Raw genomic sequence first — 17,802 nt, 5'->3', positions numbered from 1 at the left:
AAAACCAAGATCGTTGTGAATTTGGGACATTAAGAAAACAGAGGCAGGAATTAGAGGGCAGTAAATGCTGTTCTTGGCTCCGACTCCCACTTCGCTCACGACATCGGCCTTGCCGATTTGCAGCTCTCTTGCCTCAATTCTTCCCGTGCGGAAGGAGGAGGCGACCCTCTAAGTGGATAATTCCCAGGAATGCAAATGCCGAGCGCCAGGAATCCTGCCCAGGAATCCTGCAAGCCACCAGAAACATGCCCGGACTCTCCTCAATGAGGAGTCTCCTGAGTCCAGGGAAGCCCCAAGCCCAGGTTTGGGGCACAGTGCCCCATAAGCGGGATGTGCCTACACCTCAACGTGCCGCCCGGTGAYGGGGACACTTGGGGACACCTCCACGGCACCAAGCCGAAGCAATAACTGTTGTAGCACCGCTCAGACTTAGTACAACACCACAGCATCCTCAACGGGAAAGGGGATGCGGATGCGCTTGGCTCCCCTGCRTCACGAGCATCCTCGGCGGCGGGTGGCCAGCAGGTGCAATGAATAAATATCCCGTGCAGGATCATCCCGGGCCGAGGAGGGAGGGCGGGAATGGAGATACGGGGCCGGGCGTCCCCCCCGTCCGGCACCGGCACGCACGCTAATCCGCCGGATTTGGCCGTCATCTGACATGGGCGGCGGGAGGGCCGCCCGCGCCGGCACGCCTCTCCCGTCACGCCAGGAAAGGATTTTCATCCCTTGAGAGCACAATGAGGGGGGAAGGAAGGCAGGAAAAATAAAATAAAAATAAAAGGGGGGGAGGGGGAAATAAAATAAAAGCCAATCAAGCGGGGATCAGCTGTGGGCCGGGCCGCCRCGGGGCTGCCCGTCCCAGAGGGGGGCGCGGGGAGACATATTGGGCCGTGTGGGAAACCCGCGGCCTCCGCTTCTCACACATTGTTCTGGCGCCCGGCGCCCCCCTCGCCCGGCAAAGCCGTTAATGCCACAAAAGAGGCCGGGCCCATTGTGCGGCGGGGCCAGCTGAGCGCGGGCAGCGCGCGCCGCCCCGCCAAGGAACGCGCCCGCGCGCTGCCCCCGGCCTCGCTAAGCTGGGGCYGTGGCGGGTTAAGCGCGGGTGCGGTTTCATGAGGGGCTAATAGCCCCGGGGCAGCGCCGGCGGGGATGGAAGCGACCCCGTTCACTCAGYGACGGGGCCCTCGGAAAGGAGGCCGCGGGCTGGGGACGGAGTGCGGAATCCGGCGCCGTGTYCCCGGGGAATTCCTCGGGGATCCCAGCGACTCCGGGCTGGCTCACGCTCCTGCTGCACCCCGAAAGCACCCGCCAGGCGGATCAGAGACACCCGCAACCCACTGAAGTCATCAAAGTCACCTCCTTTCCCCCAAAGCAGCTGTCACGAAGGTCAAATCCATCGCTGTGGAACACGCACGGAGGAAGCAGAGCAAAACAAGAGCAAGGTCGGCGCCGAAATGGGATGATCCCATCCAGAGATGGGAATGGGAAAGAGGAGGAAACTGGTCGTGTTGCAAGTACGGACACCTATAGCCAGGGCCGTGCTGAGCCCGACAGCCCCAGCCCTGCTCCAACCTTRGTTCTGCCACCAATGGGAACCACTTTTGAAGGGAGGCTGCTTCAGGGTGCTCAGCCTCCCCAGATTTTGGGTTCCCCTCTGTTCTGTCCATATGGACCACGAGCACGGCCATCTCTTCTAGGCTCCCAAGACTCAYCCTAGGGATGAAGCTGGAGGACCCTGAGCATCTCTGTTGGACCGTGAAGCTCCACGCAGAGGAATAGTCGAGAAAAGGGGACATTTCAGTGATGGTGCTACAGCTTCACTTGCCCTGTCAACCACCACCACTTGCCTCATGCAGTGGGTTTTTCACAGCGCCTGTCCCGTCACAAGCCCACATAGACCAAGGACAGAAATTCTACATCTGACACTTCAGTGCAAGCTTCCTAGCACACTCCAACACCGTGTCTATTCCACCTGACTGCCAAAGACCAAGCTTTTGGCCAAATTTCCTACAAATATTGAGGAGCTCTGCAAGCTTCAAGTCCTCAGAGAGCCACATTTTCATGCTCGTCTCTGCAGCCTAGAAAGCCRGAGCTTGAGTTGTTAAGAAAGCTGAGATTCCCAATATCCTGGAGCCAAAGCCTTCAGAAAAGCAGCAGAAAGCTGCAGATTACAAGGCAAGCTCACACTTAGATTCTCTGATGTCTACTAGGGTTGAGCTGAAACACGGCTGCACTCCTTTYGCAAGGCTTTGAACGGGTCCTTCTCTTCCACCCAAGTATTTACGAAGAGCTTGCTCGAATTGGATGCATTTTGCACATCTGACGTACCAGCAAGTTTTGCTAACGCTGCCCAAGAAGGCTTAAAAGTTAAGGGTGAAACAGAGGGATGGACAGCGCATCTCAAACCCCATTTCCCCAGGAAAGCCCTCTGCGGAATATGACGTTGTGCAATAGCCACGATAACATCTTGACAGCTTGCACCGATATTTTTCTGGGTTTCTTTTTTGAAGCAGTGTTGCAATCCAGGCTCAGGGTTAAGAGCTCTGGAAAGCTCGTCTCCGATGAGCGCTGTAATGGATACATCTCATGCGCAACGGGCCCACGGGCGGCTGCAGGGGCAGGAGTCTCAGCTGAGAGCAGCTCCGCTGGAGGAACTCCAGCCGCTTACGCAGCTCATGATCCGCTCTGGCCCCAAACGTTTATTGTTTCCCAGCAAAATTGTRCTATAAGCACAAACAGCAGAATAAAACACGGCGGCACTCAAAGCTCAGCGCGTGTTATTTCTTGCTATTGCATCTCAAGATTTTCCAGCGCTAACTTTAGCTGGGGCGACTGGTTTGCTTCGTTCMACCTGATGGGCCAAAAAGAGGAGGGGGCAGAAATCAAATCACGGCACAAAAAAACAACGGGAACCACTTTTGAAGGGAAGCTGCTTTCAGAAACCTGGCCACGTCCAAAAACTACCACYGGTCTCGGCAATTACGAAAAGTAAAACATTAAAAAGCATGAGACAAAGTGCATTTGCATGCTAAAAGCTCCCGTCAGCAGCGCCGAGAGGCTGTATCCAACAACAAAGCAGATAACTTCCCCTCCAAAGAAATATTAACCCTGGTGTCACTTCCCCGTCTGGGTTTGCACCGCGCAGCCGCGCTCCTGGCCGCAGCCCCGGGAAGCTGCAACTTCCCGGCCAAGCCAAGCYGCGGGGTTCATCCCTGCTCAGTCATCCCCCATCCAGAGCAGACTCCAGCGGGTTTGTGGAGGGAGGGAGCCTGGAGCCGGGGAGGTTTCTCAGAACGGGGTGGATTTGCTGGAAAGCGGCGTTCCAGAAAGCGCATTCTAGTTCTGCAATAGCTGTTGCAACAACAGGTTTGAGTTTGATTCAGAGACCGCAGGTGGGCAAGTTACCTGAGGGCCATAAAGAGGAAACTCCTACATCCGTTCTAAAAGTGTAAACTAAGACTTAAGCCGCTCAGCCGCAGAGGGAGGGGAGCTGCAGGGCCAGGCACACACCTTTGCAGCGCGCAGACTTGGATTTCACCTGGAAACACCACGTCGGGCTCAAAACGTGAGCCGAGAGAAGGCTTTGAGCTAAGCCTCACACAGAGGCGCTGCTGGGGGAGGTGAAGTGCAAACCCGAGCCAGAGCTTTAATGGGGCTGCTGACACCAGAGCTTTGCTCTCCTTGCTGATGATCTGCAGGCTGCCCGACAGAAGGTCAGCGGGGCTGGAGGACTGTCCGCACCCCCTGCATGGGACATCCTTCAGGCATCGCGTTCGGAGTATTTTGAAGAGAGAAGATTAGATCCTAACCCCAGTGCCAAGTCAGGCTTTTCTCCCGCCTCGCTCCAGCTTGTTTCCCATCTAGCCTGTCCCCATCCTCATGAGTCACCCTGTGTGCTCCCCTGGTGCCCACAGCCACTTCAACGGGAATTTCTGCCACCACCACCAAACCTTCTCTCCCTCCTCACTGTTAAGGCTGGAGGGACCCAGGCGTACCCCCACATACAGCCCTGTCACCCTGGCCCCATTACAATCCCATTAGCTGTCCTCATCCATCAGCACCTCRGGTCCCCGTGACTGCAGTTCTTATTGGATCAACACATCAACGCTCCTGCACCTCATCTCCATTCCTACCTCCACGGGCAGCAGCTCCTATGGCTTTAGCTGGCACAGCAGCCCATCTCAACACGACATGGATTAGATGTCTCACGGATAAAGACACTAGGATATTTCTGCTCCTCCACTGCAGAAGAGTCAAGGCAAAACATCAAATAGCCATTTCCCAAGGGTGCCAAAACACAGGCTTCACGACAGAAGTTGGTGTTTAGCTAAAACTGTAGGGAGCTGCTCTATTAAAACACATCGTAGAGTCACACGCATTACCCAGGACAACTTCCTCTGAAGTTTCTGGTGTTCGCCAACACAAAGGAGAAGCTAACAGACTTCCAAAGTTCATGCCAGCATACTGATGGCAAGGCAACAGACCGGCCGAGCCAGCAGTTTGTCAGATAATTTCCTGTAATGATCTAGTAAGTCACTCCTGAAATGGGGAAGGATTCGTGTTTGAGTAACGTCAGTAGTGATGTTTGCAATGGTTGCTCCCACCCYGCACCGGTAATGCAAAGCCCCCTTAGCCCTCTCCCTTTCAAGGGCCAACCATAAGATTTTGCATGTTTTCATGCAAAGCAGCTCTCCAGAACAGACAACTGCTTCGAATGACACATGCAAAACCATCTTAGCACAGAGGATTCCTTTCTGTGAGTTTTTTTTATATCTATGCCCTCTGTTCCAGCCGCAAAACTATTTTCCCATAGAGAAGCAGGGGAGCAGAAGCAAGCTGGGAATGAAAAGGCCAGAAAACCTTCAGCCTGGAGGACACACAACGTGCCCAGGAGCTGCAAAGCCTTTCGGTGCTGGAGAGAGCAGCGACTAGAATAAAGGCAAAACAGCGTACAAGTGCATACCAACACACATATAGAGCAAGGGCTTTTCTGGCCTCAATGCAGAGGCCTTTCCCAGAGCAAGGCTCATTAGAAGTCCTCACCAGTCCAGTACCTTTCACCCCCCTGTGAATAAAATATAAAATAAAATAAATAAATAAAATCAAGACCAGGGCATGTTCTTTTGAAGGTTGTTTTCTTTCATCCCTCCTCCACCCCCTGTCGCTGCCCTCTCCAGCACTTGTGGCTGCCCCGGCACCTCCGGGCGGGAGCGCGGGCTTGGAGCCAGCTCCAGCTCGGGCTCCCGCCAGGCCCCGGAGCCWGCCCTGCTCCATGAGCATGGGACACAAGGAGCCCCGGCCAGGCGAGAGGCCCTGGGGAATCGAGGCCATCCCAATTAGAGCCGGGTCTAGCGCGTGGCACATGGAGCGGCGGCCGCGGGGCACCTTCCAGCCGGGAGGCTGGGATAAAGCTTCCTAGCGCTCCGTGGACAGAAACYGTCCAGGGAACAAAGGAGGGCTTTTCTGGTGGTAGTTGTTGGTCCTCTACAAAACGTGGTGTCCCACTACAGGTTAAGCTCTCCCTGATTCCCCAAATGAGAAACGATCTGGTTTAGATGCTTGAAGTGATTATTGCTGAAATCTTTGTCAACACAGAGCTAGAGAGTCTCTGCCTGTTCATCAGGCTGAGTTTTCACACAGCCAGGGTTAGTTAGGAGCTGTCTGGTGTGAGGCTCACGCAGCCTCCGGTGCCTAAAGGCATCAGGCACCACCGAGCCACATCCTGGGGCTCAGCATCAGCAGGACGTGGCTTTCCAGAGATGGTAGGGTCTACAAAGCCCCTTCCACCCCAACGACGGGGGGGCTACAAAGCCCCTTCCACCCCATCTCCCCACTCCGGGTGGCTGCATCCCGATCCGGCCACCCCGGCACAGCAGAGACCATGCAGGTGACAAGACTCCATGTTCACAGGGGGGTCACCAAGGCAAGTCCTAATACGAGCCCAGGGAGGACACCCTTCACATAGGTCACCCCACCACTAGGAAGACTCCACTGGGCTGGGAATCTCAGACAAGGCTCTGCAGACACTTGGGCACTAATCCCTCCCTGCTGGTCCTTTCCCACCTCGCCTGCACTAGAGCAAMGGGTGGGCAAAGCCCCTGCTCCAGACCGATCACATCCTGCACATACTCGGCTGTTCTGAACCACAGAGCAAGGCAGAAAGCAACAAGGAGCAAGGGTAAGAGGGGATGACAAGCCCTGCCCTCAGAATGCTTATAAACCGAGGAGACAAGATGTAACACGAGGAGGAAACAGGCTGGAGGCAGGAGGGGATACCATAAAAACGGGGTGGTTTCGAACGTCGCTGCTGTGGGCATAAATCACCGCTGATCTCTGTGCAGATCTCAAGAGCTGCTGAACCAAGCCCACGTCCCCAGCTCGGATTGCAGCAGCACGGCCTCCCCCGAGCCAGGCTCAGCCCGGGATTAAACAGGGGCGCCGAAGGGTGCTGGATCCCCGCGGAACAGCTGGTTCACGGTGCCAAAGGACCCTGGTCCTGCCCAGAGCTCGGTGAGGAACGGCGGAGCTTCCCAGCCAGTGATCCCAAGCCCCTTCCTCCCCTCCGGAGCACGACCTTGGGAGCACAAGCTGCTCCAGGGCTGCTACAATGCAGTGCCGACGGCAAAGCCTCCTCACACCAGCAAGACAAAGATAAATCAAGATAAATCAAATGCCTCTCCATAAAACTGTCCCTCCCCACCCCGTTTCTCCTGCGCCCCTTCCCTGGGCCGCATCCCACCTTCCAGCTTCACTCCCGATGCAGTGACAGCAAAAGCGAGATTTTTTCCAAGCAGGGAAGGAGGGGGAGGCTCGGGGGGAAGGGRCACCTTATTTCAAAGAAACAAACAAAATTTACTGCCGGACAGCTCKCGGGCGTGGGCGCAGGCCGGCGCGCTGCAGCTGCGGTGCAACGGGCACATCAATAGAGGCAGAGCTCGGCGGAGCAGCGGCGCTGCGGGGCATTAGCATGCAGCGCACACGGGCGCCCTGTCTGCTCGCTTGTTCTCAGCCCCTCGGCTCCGCAAACGGCACAAAAGGGCAGGGCGGCCGGGGGGGCGCGGGGCCGGCGGCCAGGGGGATGGGGCCTGGCCGCGCTTCCCGCGCCGCATCCAACGGGATGAGGGCTCTGGAGCGGGATGGCTCCACGCGAGCCACTCTCTCCATCCTCYGTGCAGGGACCAGCAGCCGCTCGCACAGTCGGGAATGGGGAGGAACGGTGTGAGAAATGAGCCCGATGGCCAGCTGGACTTGCAGGTCACAGACAGCAGCGCGTTGCTCCCAACCGGCACCCCTTGCAGACCGGCCCTGCTGCCACCCGCGTGCCAGCGTCACACCCCGCAGGTGCCCTGTCCCCTCTGCCGACACCACGCTGCCCCAAGCCCCTCTTTCAATGTCCTCCACAGCGTCACCATGATGAGGGCTGCCAATACCCCTGGGTAAAGGCAGGGGACGCTGGGGGTGACGAGGAGGGGACAGTTTGGGAAGGTCACCCCCCTTTCCCTAAGTGACCAACTGCATCCCGGCTCCTGCTGCGCCCCAGTGCAGAGATGTGATCGCACTGCGCCAGGATGGCTCACGAGGAGCTGGGAACAGGACCTTGGATCTACTGTCCTGGAGCAGCCCGCGAGAAGGCAGTGCAGGAGCAGCATTTCCTGTACCGGGAAGCATTCCGCATCTTCCTCCGCCAACAGCCTTGCTGGGATCTCTTGCACACATCCAAAGGGAGCAAAACACTGTTCTCTTGCCCATTGCAAAAAGGGAAAGAAGGAGACAAAGCAGCCAGGCTGCAGATGAAACGTGGGGAGCAAAATCAGCGACCTCGGGGGGAACATGCCAAGGGACAAGGCATCATCCTCGGGGCGCTCTGGTGGCCCAGGTCACATAGGCAATGAGGGGGCCTCCCTCACGGGCCCTGCTGAGTTATTTTGCCAGGACAGCTCTCAACGTGAAAGGGGACAGTCCAAGCAGCCCAAGAGCATCTGTCCTCCCCATGCCACAGAGCTGGGCCTCCCTCCCGGCCTCCCTCGGTGACGCGGTGCTGCAGGAAACCAAGGTGTGCGATCCACCCTCCGCATGGGAACCATCCAGCACAGAACTAATTGAAAAACACTCCCCAAACGGAAAACCAATTATCTACTTAAAAGAAAGCAGAGAAACTTCCCTTGGCAGCTGGCACTGCAGCTGGGGCTTGGCAGCGGGCGCGCTTAGCCTGGCGTTGTGAAATAGAAAAGCAGCTTGAGAGAGACACCGGAGCAGAGGCTGTGCCGGCACAAACTTTGACCTGTCCCACCCGCTGTGGTGGCATCTCCTTGCCAAGCTGTGCAATCGGGAGCTTATTCTGCAGGCGAGCAGATTTCCTGGTCAGAAAGGTGAGGCTGCCRGGGCTGCAGCGACTCCAAACGCATCCAGCCCCGTTCAGCCCCCGGCTACAAGCCCAGCCATCCCACCCCAGCGAATCCAGGCCACGCCACAATTTCTGTCCAGTTTTTGCTGAGTTTGCACAAACTTGGATGACTTCTTGCAGGAATGGGAAAGCATAAAACCAGAAACATTCCCGAGCACCTTCGACATGCAGATAACTAGAAAGCCCAAGCTTTAGAAGTCAGAATTGTCCTAATGTGCACAGAAGTCCCAAAGCGATGTGTTTTGGGTTTCAAATACTGAACGTTCATTACTTCTTAAATAATGAACTTTGCAGGCGCACAGAGTTCACGCTTCTTGGTAGCTTTTGACAAGCTTCTGTGCTTCCATGCAGGGTGGCATTTCAGCATCAGAGCCACCAATACTCCCGAGATGCCCCCAAAATGAGGAGGAAATAAGTGCTGCAAGAGGAGAGCTAAGGGCAGACTTAAGTCTAAGTCTGAAGTTAAGTTTGAAGTGAAACTCAAGGCAATAGATGATTTGCAGATTGAAGCCCAAACAATCACATTAAGTGGCTACATTGCACAGAGCACCTGTAGGGTTCCCTTTCAAGAACCTGAATCAGCAAATCCTGCAGGTTCCCACGGCTTTCGCTGCAGGTTAGCGACTGGGAGCTGCAGTTCAGCAAAGCACCCGCACGGCTGCTGCGGCCAGGGCAGAGAGGGGAAGCCTGGGAACGCTTCTGATGTCACCCGTGATCAGGAGACGCAAGGACGTTCCACAACAGATCGTGATGAAACTATTAAATACTTTGCATCTCAATACACTGGAGCACTTTGTAACCCTGCAAGCCATTGGTCTCGAATGCATTTTTTTGCACGCAAGCACGAGTAGATTTAAACATGGCAAGACCCATCAACCCTCCACTGGTGGCCGGGCAGGTGACCTCTCTTACCTTAGGTGGGAAACCAGTGCATCCAGCCTCTGATGCATCTCTCAGATATGCCAGCTACTTAGGTGATAATTGACATGCAATAAATCTGGTTTTTAACTCAGTTAATTACCACCGTTGCATCCATGAGTAATACGATAGCGTTTAAGGTGTGGCAGATTTTCCATTACAGAGTCCCTAGTTGCATGAATTTCCTGAGAAATGTTTTCTCCTGGATGCAGTTTTGACAGGAGGAAGCCACGTGCCGGCCCGAGCGCTCGATCTCCAACCAAGCCAGCTCTCCAGACATCTGCAGCCCCTTCCAGGCTGCAGAAGAGCCCAAGGAACCTCAGCCTTTCCCCTGGCCTGACCTCATACCATTACAGCAAGAGAAACAAGGCTTCTCTTGCTATAATGTTATGGTAGCCAATGCATCTCAGTTGCACCAACAGTGCTGGCAATGCTGGATAGATTCGAGTGTGCTCTGCCTAAATAAATAAGTAATAAAGCAATGCAGCCAAAGATCTAAGAAAAATGAACTTTGAGAGACTGCGCACTCAGGTTCCCAGCTGGAAATTGCTCTTACAACACAGGTCACTTTAGCAAATAAGCCAAGCAGAGTTTTGGTAAAGGAAAAACATTGCAACAGGAGGAAAATCTCCAGGACGGAGGACAAAGCAGATTGTGAAGACACCTCTCCGGTACAGCAGCAAACTCAACACATAATATCTGCAACGCAGACCTTACACAGCCCAGGCAATACCCTGCCTTTCCAACAGAGCAGAACCCATTAAACAAACCCGTTTATCAGCCGAAAACGCTGCTTTTCTGAAACATCCTCTTGCAGAAGCAGATAGTTTCAGTGCAACCTGCACCCAGGATCAGTAGAGAAGGTTGTTTGGCAATAACGTGCACAGTGGAACTGGAGTCCTGGGSTCATCACCCCGATCCTGTCATGGGTAAACGTGATGCGAGACCCCAGCTCTGAGCACTGGGTCCTACAGACCAGCTGAGCCTCAGGCTCCTGCTCCGAGCCAGGCAGGGACACGGCAGAGCCTGGAATTCCCACCACGTGTCCCCGAAGAGCCCGGGATGCTCAGCCACTCCACATCACACCAATAAAGACAAAACACACAAAAAGAGCCTGATCTGGAACAGAATCACTAGTGAATTGTTGGGAGCTCCACAGGCAGGAGAACAACATAGGAGCTTTATGCAGAATTATAGTGTTTTACTGCATCACGTCTGAGCCGTTCACCTGCAGGACAACACTTTGCAGCGACTGCCATGCCCGATTCAATCGGCTACCTGAAATTGTACCCTCGTTCTCCTACAAAGAGGGGCCCAGATCAGGGCTAACTGCACTTTTGCCCGCTGTGTTTCTGTCTGTACCAGGTCTCCGAGCTCCCTCTTGCCTTCCCCGCTTCCAAGCGGACAGGTATTTTTCAGAAAGAGAAAAGATGGAGAAAAAAAAATCCCTGCAAATTCTCATCTTCCTTCCCTAGCCTCCTCGAGTCATTGTTTTGCAGTACAAGTATTTCAGCTCTCTGTCCCAGGGAACAGGATTAGACAGGTCACTGCGGAATCAGATTACAGACTTTTACCTTTTTAACTTTTCTTCTCAGCACGTAGGCTCGAGAACTGACACCCGGCGAGGGAGCAGGCAAGGGACAGGCATGGGTGGAGGTGGCAGCCGAACGTCAGTGATTCAGAGCRCTTTGCCAAACCATTGGAAGTTCTCACGATTCCAGGACCTAAAACAAAGAGCGAGAGGGCTAAAATTAAAGGGTGCACAAGCTGAGAACCTTACCCAACCCGTGCCAGCAACAAGGGAGTGAAAATATTCAAAAGGGTCTTCCTAATGTTTATGCTGAGTGATCCTAAGAGATCGGATTGCTTGATTCCCCTCGCTGCTCGGAGCTGAGCCCGGCTGTTTGCACGCTGGTTTGGTGCCCACCTAGCCCGGGAGGCCCTCGCTACCCTGCAGCGCACGGCCAGTTCTGCAGGACACACAGCACTGGCTTGGGAAAGGACCAGCACCTTKCAGGGCATTGTTATGGCCACAGACATCCTCTGCTGGGACCCGCAACTCTGCACAGAGCCCAACATCGTGGTCTGAACACCAAGATGGGCAGCCGGTACCAGGTTTCAGTGCCAAGAGACCAAGGAAGGACAAAGAGCCCATCCAAGCAATAATCATCCTGGTAAAAGCACAAGTCAAACATGTTATGTCTGCTCCTAAAAGCTCTTAATGCTCATTAAGATTTGTTCTGATAGCTTAAGAGAGCTCACGTTCACTTTCTCTATCTGCAATTGAGAGCAAGGCAACCCATCCCCACACCACCTGCACGGGAGCATCCCACAGATTACCCTATATATCCTATATGTCTGAAGTGCCTAAAAATATCACTATTMCAATCATCTATTTAACCTGAACCTCTTCACTTGAGTCTGCACTGCTCCTGCTATTTATTATTAGCATGAACAGGAGCTGGCTTTGGGTGTAGCACGGTGTATTTTTCTCCCATGAGATACAGACACCATGGAGTCTCTAATTAGATTCAAAGCACAAGGACCATTAAGAGGTGAAATGACTTGCCCAGATTTACACGAGGTGGCCATGGCAGGGTGCAACACAAACTCATTTTCCCAAGTAGTGGAGCAATGCCCCAGCCAATGAACCATTCTTCCTCTATTAGTGCCTCAAATAATTAGGGTGGGAGTGTCAATTAGAGAATAAATTATGTTGCTTCTCCTTGTTCACCCGTTACCTACAAGTATATTAACCTTTGCTGTTCAAACCCATAGGAACATATGTGGGYTCCCAAGGTGCTAAAGGACAACCAGCTTCCAGCACATCCCTGGGCTAGTCCTTGAGCACTGCTCAAAGTCACGGCCACTCTCAGAAGGACACGTGGGTCATCGGGGGGACCTAAACGGCAATTCTCATCCCATCCCACACTGTACCAGGCAGCCCTATTTCCTGCAGAGCAGCCGTCAGTGGAGGGCACCATCAAGTCTCCAGATGCTTGTAGACTCAAAAGCATCATAAAATGGCCAAGAGTCACTAGTTCAAGACACAAGATCAGTTCTGCTTTGGGAGAAAAAAAAAATGCAAGATTTGCCTCTCACAAATACTCGGAAGCCAAGACACAAAATTAAATAAACCAATTTCTCTGCTGTAGGGTGTTGCTTGTGAGCAACATKACGGCATTCAGGGTGTGCTTCGCTTCTCAGCGTTATGTCCATCTTGCAGGGRTTACAAACCCAATGGAAACACTGCTCACGCAAACCCAAAGCTACAGAGAGCAAAATTCAGACAGGTTTCTCTCAGACGCCATCAAACTGGTGCCACTTGGGAATTTAAATGCCAGGAGTGCACTGGTGACTCCGTTCTGAAGGCAGCTCAGGCACACGGCTTCAGCTTCGAGTCATCTCCACTTGACCAACTCTACTAGTTGGAAGAATAATCAAGAAAAACTAGAGTTACATACCAAAACCAGAAACACACACTGTCACCTCCTGTTGAGGAAGAGGGAACCATGAGCTGAAAACCACAATTATTATTTAGTARCTTTGTTATGGTATGTACAACATACATATGCTAAGGTTTTCTCCTTCCCCATGATGTCCACAGATGCCCACAAGCCAGCAATGAGAGAAAACAACAATTTTAACCAGAACAGGCAAATTTTTGTTGTTCCAGATGAGCCTCCAAATGGACCATCTCCCATCAAACGGACCAGGGCCGTTGGCACGAGCCTCGTGCTGCAAACCCAGCCCAGGGACATGCCAGCACAACACGTGCCCCAGGCCACAGCCTGGTGGCACTGCTTGCACCCACRGCTCTGCATGGCACGAGCGCCCGTTTAGATGTTCTGGCATATCCCAAAACAGCCCACAATATCTTTGTTAATAAAATTTGAGATAAAGCCTAACGCAATCCTTTTCACAGGCTCATGCTGGGTAATTACAAGCCTATCACTTGCAAGTTAATTACACACGGCTAAAGACGTTATTACGTGTAGATGGAAAAATACATCGTATTCGAAACAAGTTCCTTCTGCCCTTAGCTCACTGATAGCTAAACATTTCCAAAGGAAAGGTGGGAATTCACCATTGGAACAGCAAGAGCAGTTGTGCAACACCTCTGGCTTTGGAAGAGGAAGCTGGAGAAATCAAAAGTGTCCTATTGGCAGAGAAGGCCCCGGAGCAGGAGCCCTTTGGGACTGCACTGCTCGCATGCAGGCGATGGCTGGGGTGTGATGGACATGCAGAGCTTTGGGGACACAGCTCCGGAGCTGCCCATGGGGACCAGAGCTCATGGAGAGGCATCTGCTGCCGCTGCCAGCCCCAGGGAGGGGAGCAGCTCCGGATGGAGCGTCCTCTTCTCCAGAGCTTCACAAATTAGTAACTGGGATGTCCCACATCATCAGCTGAGGGTGGTCAGGCCAAATTGACAGGGAAAGAAAAAGGAAAAGGTGCATCAGGAGCTATCGGCAACCACTGATGGTATCAGCCTTAGCCTGGTTCCAGCAGACCCCAAAGATCAAAGCCRTGGTCACACGGGAAAGGGGCAGCCCCTCTTTGCTGCTTTGGGAGAGGGTGCAGGGGCTTGGCACCTCCTGCACCCGCACAAACATCTAAAGATATTTCTTCCAAACAAGATGCTTCCTATGGGCAACCAAGGAAGCCCACACTGAGACATGAGAAAGGTATTTTTCCGCCTCCAGTTGCTGCCTTATTTCAAGGAGATAATTTTGGAAAAGCGCAAGCAGCAGAAGAAACTCTGTCAGGCTGCAATGATTAATAAATGCCAAACAGATGCACACCATTCTCCGCAGGATGATGTATGCGACAGGCTGGGGCAAACCCCAGCAAATGCATTTCCGAGCGCACTGCCCGAGGGCTGGAACAGGTAGCAACAGAGAGGGAGGGAAGGGAGAAAAAAAAATCACAATTATAAAAAGGAACCRTCAGGGAAAACACTGAAAACAAGCGGGCGAGCAAAGTGACAGCGAGTTAAACAAGGGAGGTGGTGAAAGTAGCTGGAGCCGAGCGCTGCTGTCGGCGGCTTGTAAACAGCCGGGAACTCTAATGAGGTTCGTGCTCCAGAACAGATGCCTTAAGGGCCCGTCACCCAGCCCCGTGCAGTCTTACTGGGCACCCTGGGGACAACTGGGTCCCCAGCGATGCCACCGGGCTCTGCGGGGGCTGCCACAACACCCCACTCATCCCAGCATCCCGTCCATCCCAAAGCAGCCAGCCCATGGAGCTCGTGCCAAGGGACAGAGCATTTACCCTCCCATGAGATGATCCGATGTTTAATTTAAAGTTTATTTTCCAGGGCAAAGTCGGCCGAGGGCCGTTCCCAGCCCTTGCTCTGGATACCTGCTTTGCTGCTCACTCCTCCATCACCCTCACTTCTCGGGAAGATGCAGCAGCTCTTCCCTCACCACCAGCCCCACTGAGGCTTTGCTCCTACACTACATCCGTATCTGCCACCAGTGTTTCAGGATTTACATCAGCAGTTAAGTGCCTGATGCCCGTTAGCTCATTAACAACTTCACCTCCAAACACGCAGCCAGGACAYGGCTGCAGGAGCAGCAAAGCCCAAGCTCCGACTCACTATCAGTCCCTGCTACAGAGAATCACCTATTTTCAATAATCCTTAGTCAAAAAATCAGAGATCTTCCTTAATGAAGTCAGAGGAAAAGCCAACTCTCTCCTCCCCAGGTAGGCTCCTGCCCCTGCAGGTTATCAGTGCCCTTGCTGGGGTCATCAGCATCGCTCCATCACAGCCCGGGGGCTCCACTAGCAAATACAGAACCATTTGCAAGACATTTGCTGACCCTCCAACACTCAATATACCCGGTCAGCATCTACCCAGCAAAATATCWAATAGATACACAGAAAAATAAAGACAGAAATAGAAGCTTTCAGGGCAAGTGAGAACTACTTATCACTTCCTTCAATCTAGGGTTGGGTTTTGGAGAGTCATTTGCTTGCAGGTGACTGACAGCAGTTTTTTTTATGATGAAATACTGTTTGCAAAAACGTCCTGCCTAAAAATGGTTCCACCGGAGCTAATAAATTCCTGCAACTAATCCTACATTGCCACCCACAAAACACATTACTCATGGATGGAGATGCAAAAGCCGCAACACACAGCAGCAGGGAGCAGGAAAAGATAAAATAGACTCGGGTGATTGCAAAGATGCAGCCTTGGAGGCTATGAAGTGGGCATGCATTTTGTTGCAGGATGTCCCTCAGGATTCGGGGTCTCTCCATGCGTTGTAATGGGAATACACAGGGATGCGCTCGGTGCTCCTGCTCAGTGCGGGGCATCTGTGCCCCRTGTCCTGCAGGAGCACATTTCCCATCCCGTTGTGGAAGCAGGGAAACACTATCCCCTTCACGCACAGGGGAAAACTGAGATACAAAGAGATTAGTCCTGGTCTTCCCAAGACCGGCAGAAGCAAAGCAGGAAGGAAAAACAGGAATCTCTGTGTTCTAGTACCCCCTAGTCTGCTGCTGTCTCCAGCTAGCACTGCTAAAATGGAACAAGGTATTAGACTTTAAGACAGAAGCTTGAAAACATTATAAAACTTAGATTAGCTTCAGCAAGCAGCACACAAGGATATCCCTGAGGTTAATGATCCCATTGGTCCACTCAGATTAAAGTTTRCTAAGGAGATTATTTGAGAATTCTCAAATAACAGCAAGTTATTAAAACCCCCTCTCCAACCTAATCAAAGCTGTCCATAAAGTCAGCATTGAGGTGGTCTGATAGGGTCCTCTGCACTGAAAATGGGCACGGGGATAAGTGTGACCCCCTTGTCTCAGCTCTTTGGATGGGGCCACCCTCACTGAGCGGGGAATCATCATCCTCCAAGGCCCGGATAGGCGGCAGGACAGGTACCTGGGTGCCCCGGGAGCTGACGGGCAGCACCAGGAACAAGGTGTCCTTCCCAAAACAAAGGTCCAGGGCTGCTGGTCTGCGCTGGGCTCACTTAACCCTACAGGACACTTCTGGCTTAGCTCGGACTGCTCTTGTCCAGGCGAGCAACTTGCTTGTGGAGTTTGACACCAGCTACATCCAAAAAGCCTCATGCAGAAGTTGACATTAAACCTAAATAAAGGAGAGGAAAGGAGAGTGAATTCAAACAGCACTTTTGAATATGAACAACTGCATTGGAGTTCTTGCAGATATCAGCTCCCCAGACCCTCAAGGGATTCTCACTGCTCTGAAAAGCCTGGAAGGCATCAACCAAATCCAGCCTGGTGAGTCTGCTCCTAACGCACCCAGGAGCCGAGCCCCCAACCCAGCCAGAGCGGATTCCTTCTTAAAAGTCATCATCTTTGACAGCTTCTCCTGCTTTGCAGAACACGCTGTCTTGGGAAGGCTGTGCATATTTTCCCTGAATGTCCCCTGCTCTTGTTAGGCAAGAGACAGTGGAAGAAGCAAGGGGAGAGCAGCAGAAAGGGAGGAGAGCAAGAGAAGACGGTTGCAAAAGCAGCAGCAAACTGGCATCAGGGAGGCAGGAGGCGGCGGGTCAGGTAACAGCCTCCCTGTGGCTCTCCGCCAGCACCTGCTAAGGAGCCCAAATCCCTCAAACCTGAGAATTTGCAAACTAGCAAATCCAGGGATAAGAGCGTTGCGCAGAGCCTGCCCGGGACGCTCGGCACGCTGCCCTTACGCAGCGCCTCTGCCCTGGGGTCCCTGCAGCTCCCCGGGCTGTCACAGCCGCAGGACGCAGGGTCCTGTCTCTGCTGCTCCGCAGGAGTGGACACCACCRAGGGGAGAAGCTTTTTCCCTTGAAAGCAGCTTAGGGGAAAGGGGAATGTTTGTTTTCTCTGCACGGCTCAACAGAAATACGAATTTCCTCAAAGCTGCAGGCAGCGATATTTGCTGTCGGGTCTTATTTCTTTTCCTGGTGAATCCCTCCAAGGGAGCCGGGTGTCTCAGCTCAGGAAACACTTTGGACTCGCTCAGGGACCCTAAACCCTGCYGGGCGATGCCACGGCAGGGTTAGGGGCACGGCTTCATAGGCTAAATCACCATTCATTGATCCAACGTGATCTTGTAACTGGTCCTCAGCTCTCCTCATTACACATCTTCTGCTTATTACTATCGTGAAGGTTTTCCAGGCAATATTGCTGGGACTCACGTTAGCTGCCTTGAGGAAAGCCCTCGCTCCCCTCTGCTCTGCCGCTGGCTCCAAGGAGGGACTGGCAGCAGGTTCCCTCCAAAGGGAGTGCAATTGCTGGGTTCAACGTTTCAGCTACTCCCGGAGCAATGAAAAGGTTAAATAATTGGACAGAAAAAAAAATAAGAGGACTCAAATAAAACCAGAGTCACTGTTTACTTCCCTGTGTTGGTTTTCAGATGATATCAAGCTCCTTACCAGGAACTCAAACAGCAGGGACTCGCTTTGATAAAACACATCCTTCCTCTCCATTGCAGGATTTGGGGCATTGGCTCCTGCGAGCTCGTGGTCCCCTGG

At 53.1% G+C, this 17,802-nt stretch overlaps 1 long non-coding RNA gene across 2 annotated transcripts in view; it reads right to left on the bottom strand.

Moving 5' to 3' along the window:
- The window catches only part of LOC112945319, a 29,762-nt gene extending 13,371 nt beyond the window's left edge, over window positions 1–16,391 (bottom strand). For both annotated transcript variants that reach the window (XR_003248988.1, XR_003248987.1), the window contains exons 1-2: window positions 16,218–16,391; window positions 10,900–11,049 (exon numbers count right to left, since the gene is read on the bottom strand). This is a non-coding gene — a long non-coding RNA (uncharacterized LOC112945319). The remainder of the gene's footprint in view (window positions 1–10,899; window positions 11,050–16,217) is intronic.
- Window positions 16,392–17,802: the final 1,411 nt, after the last annotated feature.

Source organism: Nothoprocta perdicaria, unplaced genomic scaffold, assembly GCF_003342845.1.
Source record: "Nothoprocta perdicaria isolate Ctin4 unplaced genomic scaffold, notPer1 scaffold_187, whole genome shotgun sequence".
Classification (NCBI taxonomy): domain Eukaryota; kingdom Metazoa; phylum Chordata; class Aves; order Tinamiformes; family Tinamidae; genus Nothoprocta; species Nothoprocta perdicaria.
This window is presented reverse-complemented; position numbering and strand designations above follow the sequence as displayed.